The sequence below is a fragment of the Oncorhynchus nerka genome, linkage group LG3 (assembly GCF_034236695.1).
Source record: "Oncorhynchus nerka isolate Pitt River linkage group LG3, Oner_Uvic_2.0, whole genome shotgun sequence".
Classification (NCBI taxonomy): Eukaryota; Metazoa; Chordata; class Actinopteri; order Salmoniformes; family Salmonidae; genus Oncorhynchus; species Oncorhynchus nerka.
Genome location: NC_088398.1, coordinates 40813385 through 40828181, shown reverse-complemented (window position 1 = coordinate 40828181; position 14797 = coordinate 40813385). Strand labels below are relative to the sequence as shown.

The following is a 14797-nucleotide window of genomic DNA, read 5'->3' as shown; positions in this document are numbered from 1 at the left end:
ATTTGACTGCCTTTCCTTCCAGTTCTCTGCTGCCAATGACTGGAACTAATTGCAGAAATCACTGAAGCTGGAGTCTTATCTCCCTCACTAACTTTAAGCATCAGCTGTCAGAGCAGCTGTCCACAGCCCATCTGTAAATATCATACCCAACTACCTCATCCCCATATTGTTATTGATTTATTTTTGCGCTTTTGCACCCCAGTGTCTCTACTTGCACATAATCTTCTGCACATCTTATCACTCCCGTGTTAATGCTAAATTGTAATTATTTCACCTCTATGGCCTATTTATTGCCTTACCTCCCTAATCTTGCTACATTTGCACACACTGTACATCGATTTTTCTATTGTGTTATTGACTGTACGTTTGTTTATCCCATGTGTAACTGTTGTTTTTGTCACACTGCTTTGCTTTATCTTGGCCAGGTCACAGTTGTAAATGAACTTGTTCTCAACTGGCCTACCTGGTTAAATATAGTGGAAAAATTAAACTCGGAACAGTCATTTAAAGTTTAATATGCGGTCTTAACAGCACATTCGTTGAATTTGGAGCTGTTACAATAACACCATCATGGTCTGTTGGAATACGGGCTTCTGTGTTTTCCAATGAGGCAGTGTTATGTATGCACTGAATGTACAATGGTGTTATACAAGGCTTGCTCATCCTAACTGGCACTGTTTCCCCTCTCTCGCTCTTTCCTCCCCTCTCTCGCTCTTTCATCCCCTCTCTCGCTCTCTCCTCCCCTCTCTCGCTCTCCTCCCCTCTCTCGCTCTCTTTCTCTCAGTAAAAGCAGAGAGAACTACAGAGAAGTAGCTTCCAGCTCTCACCCCTTTTGCACGGTAGGTCCACTTTTTTATAATTTTATCCTACCACTGATTAGGGTAGGCAGTGTTTACCCCACTCTGCTCAAGAGTTGGCTTGCCTAGAAGTATCTTTATCTCTCCTTTATTTACAGAGTGTGGTGTCATCAAGATAATGTCTCTTTTGCAAAACCGACAGACTTTTGTATTCCTATCACAGCGCCCAGATAATGTTAAGTGCTTTGGATGTCATGTTGTGCCTGCTGTTTATTGGGACAGAACTAGTAACAACTTTGCAAAACATCCTCTGTTCCCCCCCCCCCTCCTAAATTTCCTTAGGGGATTGTGATTTGGTCATGTTTTCCCCACTGCACCCTGTGATAGTTTCCACTGCCGATGCACCATCACACCCTTACTCGATCGATCATGGCTGACCACGGTGGTGTGTGTGTGTGTGTGTGTGTGTGTGTGTGTGTGTGTGTGTGTGTGTGTGTGTGTGTGTGTGTGTGTGTGTGTGTGTGTGGTACATCCCTGGCTCTCGGCGTTTGTGACGTCCACCCTGCACTCAATTGCTCCATTGCGTCAAGTGCAATCGAGCTACTTCTCACCCTGTGTGTACCAGAACAGACCGTGTAATGATAACATGACATTCTTGAGTTACATTTACATTTAAGTCATTTAGCAGACGCTCTTATCCAGAGCGACTTACAAATTGGTGCTTTCACCTTATGACATCCAGTGGAACAGCCACTTTACAATAGTGCATCTAAATCTTTTAAGGGGGGTGAGAAGGATTACTTTATCCTATCCTAGGTATTCCTTAAAGAGGTGGGGTTTCAGGTGTCTCCGGAAGGTGGTGATTGACTCCGCTGTCCTGGCGTCGTGAGGGAGTTTGTTCCACCATTGGGGGGCCAGAGCAGCGAACAGTTTTGACTGGGCTGAGCGGGAACTGTACTTCCTCAGTGGTAGGGAGGCGAGCAGGCCAGAGGTGGATGAACGCAGTGCCCTTGTTTGGGTGTAGGGCCTGATCAGAGCCTGGAGGTACTGAGGTGCCGTTCCCCTCACAGCTCCGTAGGCAAGCACCATGGTCTTGTAGCGGATGCGAGCTTCAACTGGAAGCCAGTGGAGAGAGCGGAGGAGCGGGGTGACGTGAGAGAACTTGGGAAGGTTGAACACCAGACGGGCTGCGGCGTTCTGGATGAGTTGTAGGGGTTTAATGGCACAGGCAGGGAGCCCAGCCAACAGCGAGTTGCAGTAATCCAGACGGGAGATGACAAGTGCCTGGATTAGGACCTGCGCCGCTTCCTGTGTGAGGCAGGGTCGTACTCTGCGGATGTTGTAGAGCATGAACCTACAGGAACGGGCCACCGCCTTGATGTTAGTTGAGAACGACAGGGTGTTGTCCAGGATCACGCCAAGGTTCTTAGCGCTCTGGGAGGAGGACACGATGGAGTTGTCAACCGTGATGGCGAGATCATGGAACGGGCAGTCCTTCCCCGGGAGGAAAAGCAGCTCCGTCTTGCCGAGGTTCAGCTTGAGGTGGTGATCCGTCATCCACACTGATATGTCTGCCAGACATGCAGAGATGCGATTCGCCACCTGGTCATCAGAGGGGGGAAAAGAGAAGATTAATTGTGTGTCGTCTGCATAGCATTGATAGGAGAGACCATGTGAGGTTATGACAGAGCCAAGTGACTTGGTGTATAGCGAGAATAGGAGAGGGCCTAGAACAGAGCCCTGGGGGACACCAGTGGTGAGAGCGCGTGGTGAGGAGACAGATTCTCGCCACGCCACCTGGTAGGAGCGACCTGTCAGGTAGGACGCAATCCAAGCGTGGGCCGCGCCGGAGATGCCCAACTCGGAGAGGGTGGATAGGTCTAGAAGGATGAGAGCAGAGGAGAGAGAGTTAGCTTTAGCAGTGCGGAGTGCCTCCGTGATACAGAGAAGAGCAGTCTCAGTTGAATGACTAGTCTTGAAACCTGACTGATTTGGATCAAGAAGGTCATTCTGAGAGAGATAGCGGGAGAGCTGGCCAAGGACGGCACGTTCAAGAGTTTTGGAGAGAAAAGAAAGAAGGGATACTGGTCTGTAGTTGTTGACATCGGAGGGATCGAGTGTAGGTTTTTTCAGAAGGGGTGCAACTCTCGCTCTCTTGAAGACGGGAGGGACGTAGCCAGCGGTCAGGGATGAGTTGATGAGCGAGGTGAGGTAAGGGAGAAGGTCACCAGAAATGGTCTGGAGAAGAGAGGAGGGGATAGGGTCAAGCGGGCAGGTTGTTGGGCGGCCGGCCGTCACAAGACGCGAGATGTCATCTGGAGAGAGAGGGGAGAAAGAGGTCAGAGCACAGGGTAGGGCAGTGTGAGCAGAACCAGCGGTGTCGTTTGACTTAGCAAACGAGGATCGGATGTCGTCGACCTTCTTTTCAAAATGGTTGACGAAGTCATCTGCAGAGAGGGAGGAGGGGGAGGAGGATTCAGGAGGGAGGAGAAGGTGGCAAAGAGCTTCCTAGGGTTAGAGGCAGATGCTTGGAATTTAGAGTGGTAGAAAGTGGCTTTAGCAGCAGAGACAGAGGAGGAAAATGTAGAGAGGAGGGAGTGAAAGGATGCCAGGTCCGCAGGGAGGCGAGTTTTCCTCCATTTCCGCTCGGCTGCCCGGAGCCCTGTTCTGTGAGCTCGCAATGAGTCGTCGAGCCACGGAGCGGGAGGGGAGGACCGAGCCGGCCTGGAGGATAGGGGACATAGAGAGTCAAAGGATGCAGAAAGGGAGGAGAGGAGGGTTGAGGAGGCAGAATCAGGAGATAGGTTGGAGAAGGTTTGAGCAGAGGGAAGAGATGATAGGATGGAAGAGGAGAGAGTAGCGGGGGAGAGAGAGCGAAGGTTGGGACGGCGCGATACCATCCGAGTAGGGGCAGTGTGGGAAGTGTTGGATGAGAGCGAGAGGGAAAAAGTGGTCGGAGACTTGGAGGGGAGTTGCAATGAGGTTAGTGGAAGAACAGCATCTAGTAAAGATGAGTTTACTCTCCATCTTTGTGTGTGTGTTGTACGCTCACGTGTGGATATGCACCCGAGTGTGACTCGTAGGCCTTAAAAGCTCAGTGTGTTTTTTTTATGTCGGAGGCTCTCCTGTGTGAGAGAATAGAAGTCTGGAGTGTGTCCCGTCCTACGGCAGAAACTACACACATCATTTGTCTGGCTACCCAGACTCCTTTCTCTGGCCATGGACGTTACTTTCTAATCCGCAATGGGGCTGGATCTTATCCGCAATGACCCTGACTCTTCTCCGAATTCGAACCCACTCTGGACTGTCTGATTGGACCAGAAACTGAAGGGTTGGGCCAGAACACATTTGGGTAAAGTGGCGGTTTGAGAATACCATGCCCTTTGTGCCCCTCGTCACCACAAATTACTTAAATGATGTCAGTCTGACTAAAGTATGTAGCGTCAGAGCAGCGGAAGAATTGAACGTGAGTCGTCAGGCTAACACATCACATGGAGCATGTGTTTGACCTTGGCGATAGTGGGGGCATCAGGGGAAGAAGGGAAATAGAGAGGGGGATGAAAGGACACTATCAAGAGTAAGAAGAGTGGAGACCGAGAGGGAGAGAGTGGAGACCGAGAGGGAGAGAGTGGAGACCGAGAGGGAGAGAGTGGAGACCGAGAGGGAGAGAGTGGAGACCGAGAGGGAGAGAGTGGATGGAAGGTAGAGATGGATATCATTTCCCCATCTGATGCCCTTACATCTCTACACGGGGTGTGCGCTCTCCTAATAATGTTTCTTGGATATCAGTGGTTTTAAAGAAACACTACTCTTGAGTAAATTTGAAATTCACCACTAATGTTTGGCAGCTAAATACCTTAGAACTATCTAAGTTGTGCCAAATAAGTTCTCTCCAGCTCAGGGCTACAGCTATGCATTTGGTTTGCTAAGTTGCTAGTTAAGTGTTTAGCTTGCAAGATAACGCTTCTTGGTTACGGCAGAGATAATTCATCGCTCCTGGGATCCTGGGAGTACCCTTTTGAGATATTTGTTAAACTTTATGAACTGGTCATCTGTCCTTGCAATTGGTTTGTTCGCTTGTGCTTGTTAGCATTTAGTTCAAATCCTCTATGGGAATTCCCTAGTACGTCATTTTTAGTATTTTATACATTTGGATAAAAACAGCGCCTCTTTGTATGCACTGCCGGTAATACCGTTTAACCTGGTATGGTACAGGAATGGTACGGCGGTATAAACATCTAGACATCGCCCAACCCTACTGGTGAGGGCATTTCTGTGCATGTGTATAGCCTGCAAACATGTGTGGCTGTATAGCAGGGCTGTTTAATTCATTCCAGTCCTTGGTGTTCAGAATAGAGGTCGACCGATTATGATTTTTCAACGCCGATACCAATTATTGGAGAACCAAAAAAAGCAGATGCCTATTTTTATATATGTATTTGTAATAATGACAATTACAGCAATACTGAATTAATACTTTTATTTTAACTTAATATAATACGTCAATAAAATCAATTTAGTCTCTAATAAATAATGAAACATGTTCAATTTGGTTTAATTAATGCAAAAACAAAGTGTTGGAAAAGGAAGTAAAAGTGCAATATTTGCTGTAAAAAAGCTAACGTTTAAGTTCCTTGCTGAGAACATATGAAATATGGTGGTTCCTTTTATTCCCAGGTAAGAAGTTTTAGGTTTATAGGAATTATAGAACTATTTATCTCTATACCATTTGTATTTCATATACCTTTGACTATTGGATGTTCTTATAGGCACTATAGTATTGCCAACCTAATCTCGGGAGTTGATAGGCTTGCAGCCATAAACAGTGCAATGCTTCTGGCAAATGCAGGAAAGTGCTGTTTGAATGAATGCTACGAGCCTGCTGCTGCCTACCACCGCTCAATCAGACTGCTCTATCAAGTCATAGACTTAATTATAATATATCACACAGTTTCCGGATTTGACCATATTAATGACCTAAGGCTCGTATTTCTATCATTTCAAAAACAAAATGTTTATTCTTTCAGTGAAATACGGAACCATACGGAACCAAATACGGAACCAGCACAAACTGCTGCATATACCCTGACTCTGCTTACACAGAACGTAAGAGAAGTGACACAATTTCCCTAGTTAAAGAAATTGTTAACAGGCAATATTAACTAAATATGCAGGTTTAAAAATATATACTTCTGTATTGATTTTAATAAAGGCATTGATGTTTATGGTTAGGTACACATTGGTGCAACGACAGTGCTTTTTTTCGCGAATGCGCTTGTTAAATCATCACCCGTTTGTCGAAGTAGGCTGTGATTCGATGATAAATTAAAGACACCGCACTGATTATATGCAACGCAGGACAAGCTAGATAAACTAGTAATATCATCAACCATGTGTAGTTAACTAGTGATTATGTTAAGATCAATTTTTATAAGATAAGTTTAATGCTAGCTAGCAACTTACCTTGGCTCCTTGCTGTACTCTCATAACAGATAGTCAACCTGCCACGTAGTCTCTTCATGGAGTGCAATGTAATCGGCCGTAATCGTCTTCCAAAAATGACGATTACCGATTGTTATGACAACTTGAAATCGGCCCTGCTGATGAATCGGTCGATCTAGTTCAGAACACTCCTTACTGCAATTATCTACGAGGTAGAAACTAAAAAAGACTGCTCAAGCCCTTCCGGACTGGAATTTGCTCTGATGTACAGTAGATGGTGACTTCGGAATGTATTCAGACCTCTTGACTTTTTCCACATTTTGTTACGTTACGGCCTTATTCTAAAATGTATTAATAAAAAATAACAAATCGTCAATCTAAACACAATCCCTAATGACAAAGCAAAAACATGTCTTTAGAGATTTTTTGCAGATTTATTATAAATAAAAAACATACCTTAAATATGCCATCCATTGATCATCCTTAAGATGTTTCTACAACTTGATTGGAGTCCACCTGTGGTAAATTCAATTGATTTGGAAAGGCACACCTGTCTATATAAGATCACACAGTTCACAGTGCATGTCAGAGCAAAAACCAAGCCATGAGGTCAAAGGAATTGTCCATAGAGCATCCTGTTTCCATTGATCATCCTTAAGATGTTTCTACAACTTGATTGGAGTCCACCTGTGGTAAATTCAATTGATTTGGAAAGGCACACCTGTCTATATAAGATCACACAGTTCACAGTGCATGTCAGAGCAAAAACCAAGCCATGAGGTCAAAGGAATTGTCCATAGAGCTCCGAGACATGATTGTTTATTTTAATTTTATTTTTTACCTTTATTTAACTAGGCAAGTCAGTTAAGAACAAATTATTATGTTCAATGACGGCCTAGGAACAGTGGGTTAACTGCCTGTTCAAGGGCAGAACAACAGATTTGTACCTTGTCAGCTCGGGGGTTTGAACTTGCAACCTTCCGGTTACTAGTCCAACGCTCTAATCACTAGGCTACCCTGCTGCCCCATTGTGTTGAGGCAAGGATCTGGGGAAGGGTACTAGAACATTTATGCAGCATTGAAGGTCCCCAAGAACACAGTGGCCTCCATCATTCTTAAATGGAAGAAGTTTGGAACAACCAAGAGTCTTCCTAGAGCTGGACACCCGACCAAACTGTGCAATCGGGGGAGAAGGGCCTTGGTCAGGGAGGTGACCTCAGTAAAAGGCAAATGACAGCCCACTTGGAGTTTGCCAAAAGGCACCTACAGCCTCTCAGATCATGAGAAACAAGTTTCTCTGGTCTGATGAAACCAAGATTGAACACTTTCGCCTCAATGTCTGGAGGAAGCCTGGCACCATCCCTATGGTGAAGCATGGTGGTGGCAGCATCATGCTTTGGGGATGTTTTTCAGCGGCAGGGACTGGGAGACTAGTCAGGATCGAGGGAGAGATCCATGATGAAAACCTACTCCATAGCGCTCAAGACCTCAGACTGAGGCGAAGGTTCAACCATCCAACAGGACAATGACCCTAAGCACACAGCCAAGACAACGCAGGTGGGGACATGTCTCTGAATGTCCTTCAGTAGCCCAGCCAGATCCCGGAATTGATCCCGATCGAACATCTCTGGAGAGACCAGAAAATAGTTGTGCAGCAACGCTCCCCATCCAACCTGACAGAGTTTGAGAGGATCTGCAGAGAAGATGGGAAGAAACTCCCCAAATACAGGTGCGCCAAGATTTGTAGCATCACACCCAAGAAGACATGGGGCTATAATCACTGCTAAAGGTGCTTCAACAAAGTACTGAGTAAATAGTCTGAATACTTATGCAAATGTTTTTTTCCAAATTTTAAAATTTGCCAAAACTTCTAAACCTGTTTCTGCTTTGTTATTATGGATTGAGTAAAAAAAAACTCAATACATTTTTAGAATGTCTGTAACCTAACAATGTTGAAAACGTCCAGGGGTCTGAATACTTTCCGAAGGCACTTTACATAAACAATGTGTCTTTTAAGCTTGGCTTGTCCTCTCCTACTCCAGGTATCTCTCCCCTGGAGCAGTGGTTTCCAACCTGTCCTCAAGATTTTGGTGGTCCCCAGAACAGAAAAGGTTGGGAACCGCTGCCTTATGGAGCTTTTCAGCCCACTCCCTAAACCCTACCACCCCCTCTCGTCTCCAGATCCAGTCACCGCGTCCTGTCACTACATCACCAGTCACCAGAAAGGGCAGCCAAGGACGCGCTCACCGCTAGCCAGGCTAGCAGAATGTCAAGCACAGCAGGGATAGCCCAATGCAATCTGTCCCTGCCGGAACCCATGTCAGGCCAATACAAATCACAGCCGGCTCTCTCTCAACCTGGTGGTCAAGTCTCACAATGATCCCAAACCTGTCATATGTTGGCAGTGGCACAACAGAGTACACATCGTGTAGGACAGGGTTGGTGTGGCATTATGGTTTTTGCCATTTTAGATACTAACCCTTGGTTTTGATTAATATGTCAATAAATTATTATTTTTATCATTACATCCACAGGTTTTTGTCATGAGTGAGATATTGGTAGTGCTTATTTGGAAGAAAATCGGAGCGGGGGAGGGGAGGGAGCGGCGGAGAGGGGCAGGGGAGGGAGCGGCGGAGAGGGGCAGGGGAGGGAGCGGCGGAGAGGGGCAGGGGAGGGAGCGGCGGAGAGGGGCAGGGAGCGGCGGAGAGGGGCAGGGGAGCAGGGAGCGGCGGAGAGGGGCAGGGGAGGGGGCAGGGGAGGGAGCGCGGAGAGGGGCAGGGCAGGGAGCGGCGGAGAGGGGCAGGGGAGGGAGCAGGGGGCAGGGAGGGAGCGGCGGAGAGGGGCAGGGGAGGGAGCGGCGGAGAGGGGCAGGGGAGGGAGGGAGCGGCGGAGGGAGGGGCAGGGCTAGGGAGGGAGCAGGGGAGGAGCGGAGAGGGGCAGGGGAGGGAGTGGAGAGGACCTAGAGGCTAGGGAGCGGAGAGGGGCGGAGAGGGGCAGGGGAGGGAGGGAGCGGCGGAGAGGGGCAGGGGAGGGAGTGGAGAGGACCTAGAGGCTAGGGAGCGGAGAGGGGCAGGGGAGGGAGGGAGCAGGGAGGGAGGAGAGGGGGGGCAGGGGAGGGGGCAGGGCAGGAGCGGAGAGGGGCGGGAGCGGAGAGGGGCAGGGGAGGGAGGGGAGGGGCAGGGGAGGGAGCGGCGGAGGGGCAGGGGAGGGAGGGAGGACCTAGAGGCTAGGGAGCAGAGAGGGGCAGGGGAGGGAGCGGCAGAGAGGGGCAGGGGAGGGAGCGGCGGAGAGGGGCAGGGGAGGGAGCGGCGGAGAGGGGCAGGGGAGGGAGCGGCGGAGAGGGGCAGGGGAGGGAGCGGCGGAGAGGGGCAGGGGAGGGAGCGGCGGAGAGGGGCAGGGGAGGGAGTGGAGAGGACCTAGAGGCTAGGGAGCGGAGAGGGGCAGGGGAGGGAGCGGCGGAGAGGGGCAGGGGAGGGAGTGGAGAGGACCTAGAGGCTAGGGAGCGGAGAGGGGCAGGGGAGGGCGGAGAGGGGCAGGGGAGGGAGCGGAGAGGGGCAGGGGAGGGAGCGGCGGAGAGGAGGGGAGGGGCAGGGGAGGGAGGGAGAGGACCTAGAGGCTAGGGAGCAGAGAGGGGCAGGGGAGGGAGCGGCGGAGAGGGGCAGGGGAGGGAGTGGAGAGGACCTAGAGGCTAGGGAGCGGAGAGGGGGGGAGGGAGCAGGGGAGGGAGGGAGCGGCGGAGAGGGGCAGGGCAGGGAGCGGCGGAGAGGGGCAGGGAGCGGCGGAGAGGGGCAGGGAGGGAGCGGAGAGGGGCAGGGGAGGGAGTGGAGAGGACCTAGAGGCTAGGGAGCGGAGAGGGGCAGGGGAGGGAGCGGCGGAGAGGGGCAGGGGAGGGAGTGGAGAGGACCTAGAGGCTAGGGAGCGGAGAGGGGCAGGGGAGGGAGCGGCGGAGAGGGGCAGGGAGGGAGCGGAAAGCAGGGGAGGGAGCGGAGAGGGGCAGGGGAGGGAGCGGCGGAGAGGGGCAGGGGAGGGAGCGGCGGAGAGGGGCGGGGGAGGGAGAGGGAGGGAGGGAGTGGAGAGGACCTAGAGGCTAGGAGAGGGGCAGGGGAGGGAGCGGCGGAGAGGGGCAGGGCAGGGAGGGAGCAGGGAGCGGAGAGGGGCAGGGGAGGGGAGCAGGGAGCGGAGAGGGGCAGGGAGCGGCGGAGAGGGGCAGGGAGGGAGTGGAGAGGACGAGGCTAGGAGAGAGGGGCAGGGGAGGGAGCGGCGGAGAGGGGCAGGGGGAGGGAGGGCAGGGAGCGAGAGGGGGAGGGAGTGGAGAGGGGCAGGGAGGGAGTGGAGAGGACCTAGAGGCTAGGGAGCGGAGAAGGGCAGGGGAGGGATGCAAATGACGGGTGCACACACAGGCAGCAGCCGGGGGAAGCTGAGCCGTGGAGAGGGAGCAGTCTGCAGAGCAGCACAGCTGAGCTCAGCCGAGCGGTCACGCAAACAGGGAAGTTGCTAAATCAACCAAAAGTCGCAGAGGCAGCCTTAAAAAGTAGCTACGTTTGTTGCTATACTCTTTTACCAATACAAGTCGCTGGAGGGTCTGAAACAAAGTCTCTAAGTTGGCAACACTATGTTGTGTTGTTTGATAGTACTAACCTCAAACTAGAAAGGGATTGCAGTTTTTAACAGGTGATTTTAACGTTTAACGGGATCAAAATTAAACACTGCAACAGATTGTTCCCTACAGGAGATGATTACACATGGACAAATGCATGCACGCACGGTGCAGTGTTTCCATTTAAAAAAATTGGCGCTGGACAACGTGACCGGTAAGATTTTAATTTACCGGACATTTGACAAATTTACCCGACATACATATATGCATTAGATGCGTAATGCATTATGGTGTCCACCCAAGGTGCTCAAAATCCATTTTAGATTATTGTAATGCATTTTACCAGAATAGAAATTAGCCTGTGAAGTTTAGTAAAATAAAGTTGAATGTTCTTATACCAACGTGACCGGTTTTATTGAGAAGCAAAACATTACCGTTTGCGGGGTCATCCCAGCTATTAATCATTTATTTTTATTTTTTACATTTAGCCTAAGAAGAACAGCCGCCTATACGGTAAAACACAACTAAAAAATATTATACTTGTGTAATATAATTTGCTACAGATCTGTCCTCTTGACTATTTGTATGAAAATTTTAATAAATAACAAAACACAGCTGTTTTCAAACACTATCTAGGCCTCTAATTTAAATTTAGCCTAGGCATGAACATTTTAATTAGACTGTCTAACACCAGGACTGGCGGGTTATGGCTAGAAGGGATCCAGCTTTTGTAAAATGAATGTCAGATTTGACTTTGTTGCAGGTTAGGAGAATTTATGCAGCAGGTTATATTATACATGACACTATGTTGATCTTTCCTAGGGCGGCAGCAGAACTGCTAGGACCACGCCTAACAAACACAAAAATGATCCTCTAATTTCAATTAAAACTTTAAAAACTCTAACTTTATGTGTAGACCATACCGTGAAATGCTTACTTACAAGCCCTTAACCAACAAGAAAGAGAAACTCAAGAAAGAGTTAAGAAAATATTTACCCCCCCAAAAAAAGAATTAATAAAAATAACACAAAATAACAATAACGAGGCTATATACAGGTGGTACTGGTACCAAGTCAATGTGTTAGGGATACAGGTTAGTTTAGGTAGGGGTGAAGTGACTTGTGTTTGAGGAGGATCTTGGCCTGCTCAAAGTGAGCCGCTGCTGTTGGGTAGTTAAAACTGTCCAACTCCTTGGAGCAGCTTGCAATGCGCATCAGCTCTGTTACTTTGTCCTCAAGAAACGGAAGATGTCTTGAGGCTTGTCTGCTCTGTTTTGGAGAAAGAATCACCTCTCGGCAGGCACACTGGAAATGGAGATAATCAACACAATCTTCCCCGTTTTGCCCAGTCAGAGTACACTTTGCTGAAGTCCCCTATGAGGACCTTGCGTCTGTTGTGCGAGTAAAAATAGAAACGCACACACCCGACACTAATTTCCAAGCAGCTTGAGCATTTATTAGCCTACGAAGTATACAGTGCCTTCGGAAAGTATTCAGACCCCTTGACTTTATCCACATTTTGTTAGGTTACAGCCTTATTCTAAAATGTATTAAATTGTTTGTTTTTCCCCCCTCATCAATCTACACACAATACCCCATAATGACAAAGAAACATTTATACAGTGGGGCAAAAAAAGTATTTAGTCAGCCACCAATTGTGCAAGTTCTCCCACTTAAAAAGATGAGAGATCCGTGTATATTAGTGATGCACCGATATGACATTTTTTGGCGGATACCAATATCCAATATTTTCCTTGCCCCAGAAAATGATACTGATATAAAAAAAATGTTGCAGCCTTTTTAAGCATTCTAGTACAGTTAAATAGTTAACACACACACATGGACGCAGCGGTCTAAGGCACTGCATCTCAGTGCAAGAGGCGTCACTACAGTCCCTGATTCGAATCCAGACTGTATCACATCCGGTCGTGATTGGGGGTCCCATAGGGCGGCGCACAATTGGCCCAGCATTGTCCGGGCCATCATTGTAAATAAGAATTTGTTCTTAACTGACTTGCTTAGTTAAATAAAGGTTACACACACACCACACTGACCAAAAGTAATTTTGTTGGCATTTACATATGTCCCCATTACCAGTGAAACATAATCAAAACCTATTTCTTTCACTTACTTGCTGTGCTGTTTCCTTCATTTGTTCAGTCGTTTAATTCTCAACCAGGTTTTCTATGGAACGCTGTTTGGGTCTTTGCGTGTCAAAAAAGATGCACGTCAAATAAGCTTGTTGACCTATCGGGCCCTGAATATGACAGATTTTTTTACGTAGTTATTACACATTCATTACACTGTCACTCATATTTCATATGTCACAATGATTCATCTATGTATTCTATGATGCTGGTAAAGTTGTCTCACACACCTACAGTGCTGGTCATTAAAAAAAAGCTAGCTAGCTCATAGACGCAAACAATGTAGTTCTTCCCCCAAAACATGGCAAAACGACAATCTGTTTCAGTAGCTATACTTAGCTTGCTAACTATATAGCTAGCTGTCATCTAAAATAACCCTAATTTATAAAACTGTTCTTATTTGTTTAATGGTGGTCAGACCATTAAGCTAGCCACAATAAGGATTAGCCACAATAGTGGACTTTGCGGGTAGCCTTCAAAATAAAAGTATGGCATAATTCTACTATTTGTATTCATTTGCCTCACTGTCAATGACATACTTTTATTTTGAAGGCAAACCGCAAATTCCACTACTGTGCCTAATCCTTATTGTGGCTAGCTTCACAACATATCCGGTCGAGCCTCACTAGCCAGCTAGCTGGCTGCTTATAACGTTATCTTTGGCAACATGGTTAAGTAGCTGGCTAGCTATTTATTTTCATCAACTGAAGTTCAATTTCAATAGGCAAACAACAAGTGGCAACCTAGCTAATACTTACTCACAAGGATTCATAAATCATTGCTAAGAATAATGGAAATGACTGCAGTTTCTACAGGTCATTGTTTTCAGGCTGGTTGTATTTGTGCTAGCTGGGTACCAAGCTAAAGCTAGCTACCCCAGAAGTTGCGGTCTAACAAATGATGCTTTATTACCAACGCGGTATTGCAAACACAACGTTCGTGGCTGGTGTTTGCTTGTTTGCAGATTTTTTTTGTACAGCTTTGACAGTGCTACTGTATCTTTTTTGACACGCAAAGACCAAAATGGCGTTCCATAGTATGTATGTCATGAAGGTAATAGCAGTGACTCTTACTGTGTAACTCCGGTAGGGCAACATCTGAAAAATAGCGCACTTGGTAGTGTACCGGTGCTTGACCAGTTGGTGAAATATTGGCTTTAATGGATTTAGCCTTTTTGAGTTGTCTCGCTGAAATTTTCTTACTCTTTCAAATGACTGCTCGACTTGTTGAATGCTAGGTTAGGAATGGTGTGTCGCACGAGTAGCGCAAAATTTTAACATCGGTAGACATAGGGCCGATACCAATGTTTGCATTTTTAGCTACCATCGGCCGATTCCGATATGTCCACTGATATATTGTGCATCCCTAGTGTGTATACTTTCTGAGGGCACTTTATTTGACGGGTATTTCCATTCATGAATAAAACGCATTATTTTACAAGAAGTTCTATTTTTTTTATTATTGTGGTACAACAATTTTATTTATTGGCCAAAAAAAAGAAAAGGAAGGGATTCCAAAAGCCGACGTTTACCGGCTAACGGATCCCTTGCGTGGGCACACACATGTCCACCCACATCTGCTGGCTACCAAACACAGTCAAACACATACCACCTTCTCCACAGGTTCTTATTTGGTCCAGCAACAAAAATATGAACTGAGAGACTGTTTCCCTAAGGTAGCGTTGACTTGTCGAGACAAACCCACGGACAGCGTTAATTCATGGATAAATTCAGGCTACAAGTGTAGGCATAATGACAATCGCCAAATGTCATTACATTTTTGATGTTTAAACACATTTATTTCCATTAATCATTC

The 14797-nt window shown here is 47.6% G+C and overlaps 1 protein-coding gene across 3 annotated transcripts in view; it reads left to right on the top strand.

Annotated features, from left to right (window-relative positions):
* Nucleotides 1-14797, top strand: part of LOC115107867 (double-stranded RNA-specific editase 1-like) — a 200672-nt gene that overhangs the window by 80385 nt on the left and 105490 nt on the right. For all 3 annotated transcript variants that reach the window (XM_029631599.2, XM_029631580.2, XM_065011767.1), the window contains one exon: nucleotides 785-839. The gene's annotated coding sequence lies outside the window, so the exon portion shown is untranslated. The remainder of the gene's footprint in view (nucleotides 1-784; nucleotides 840-14797) is intronic.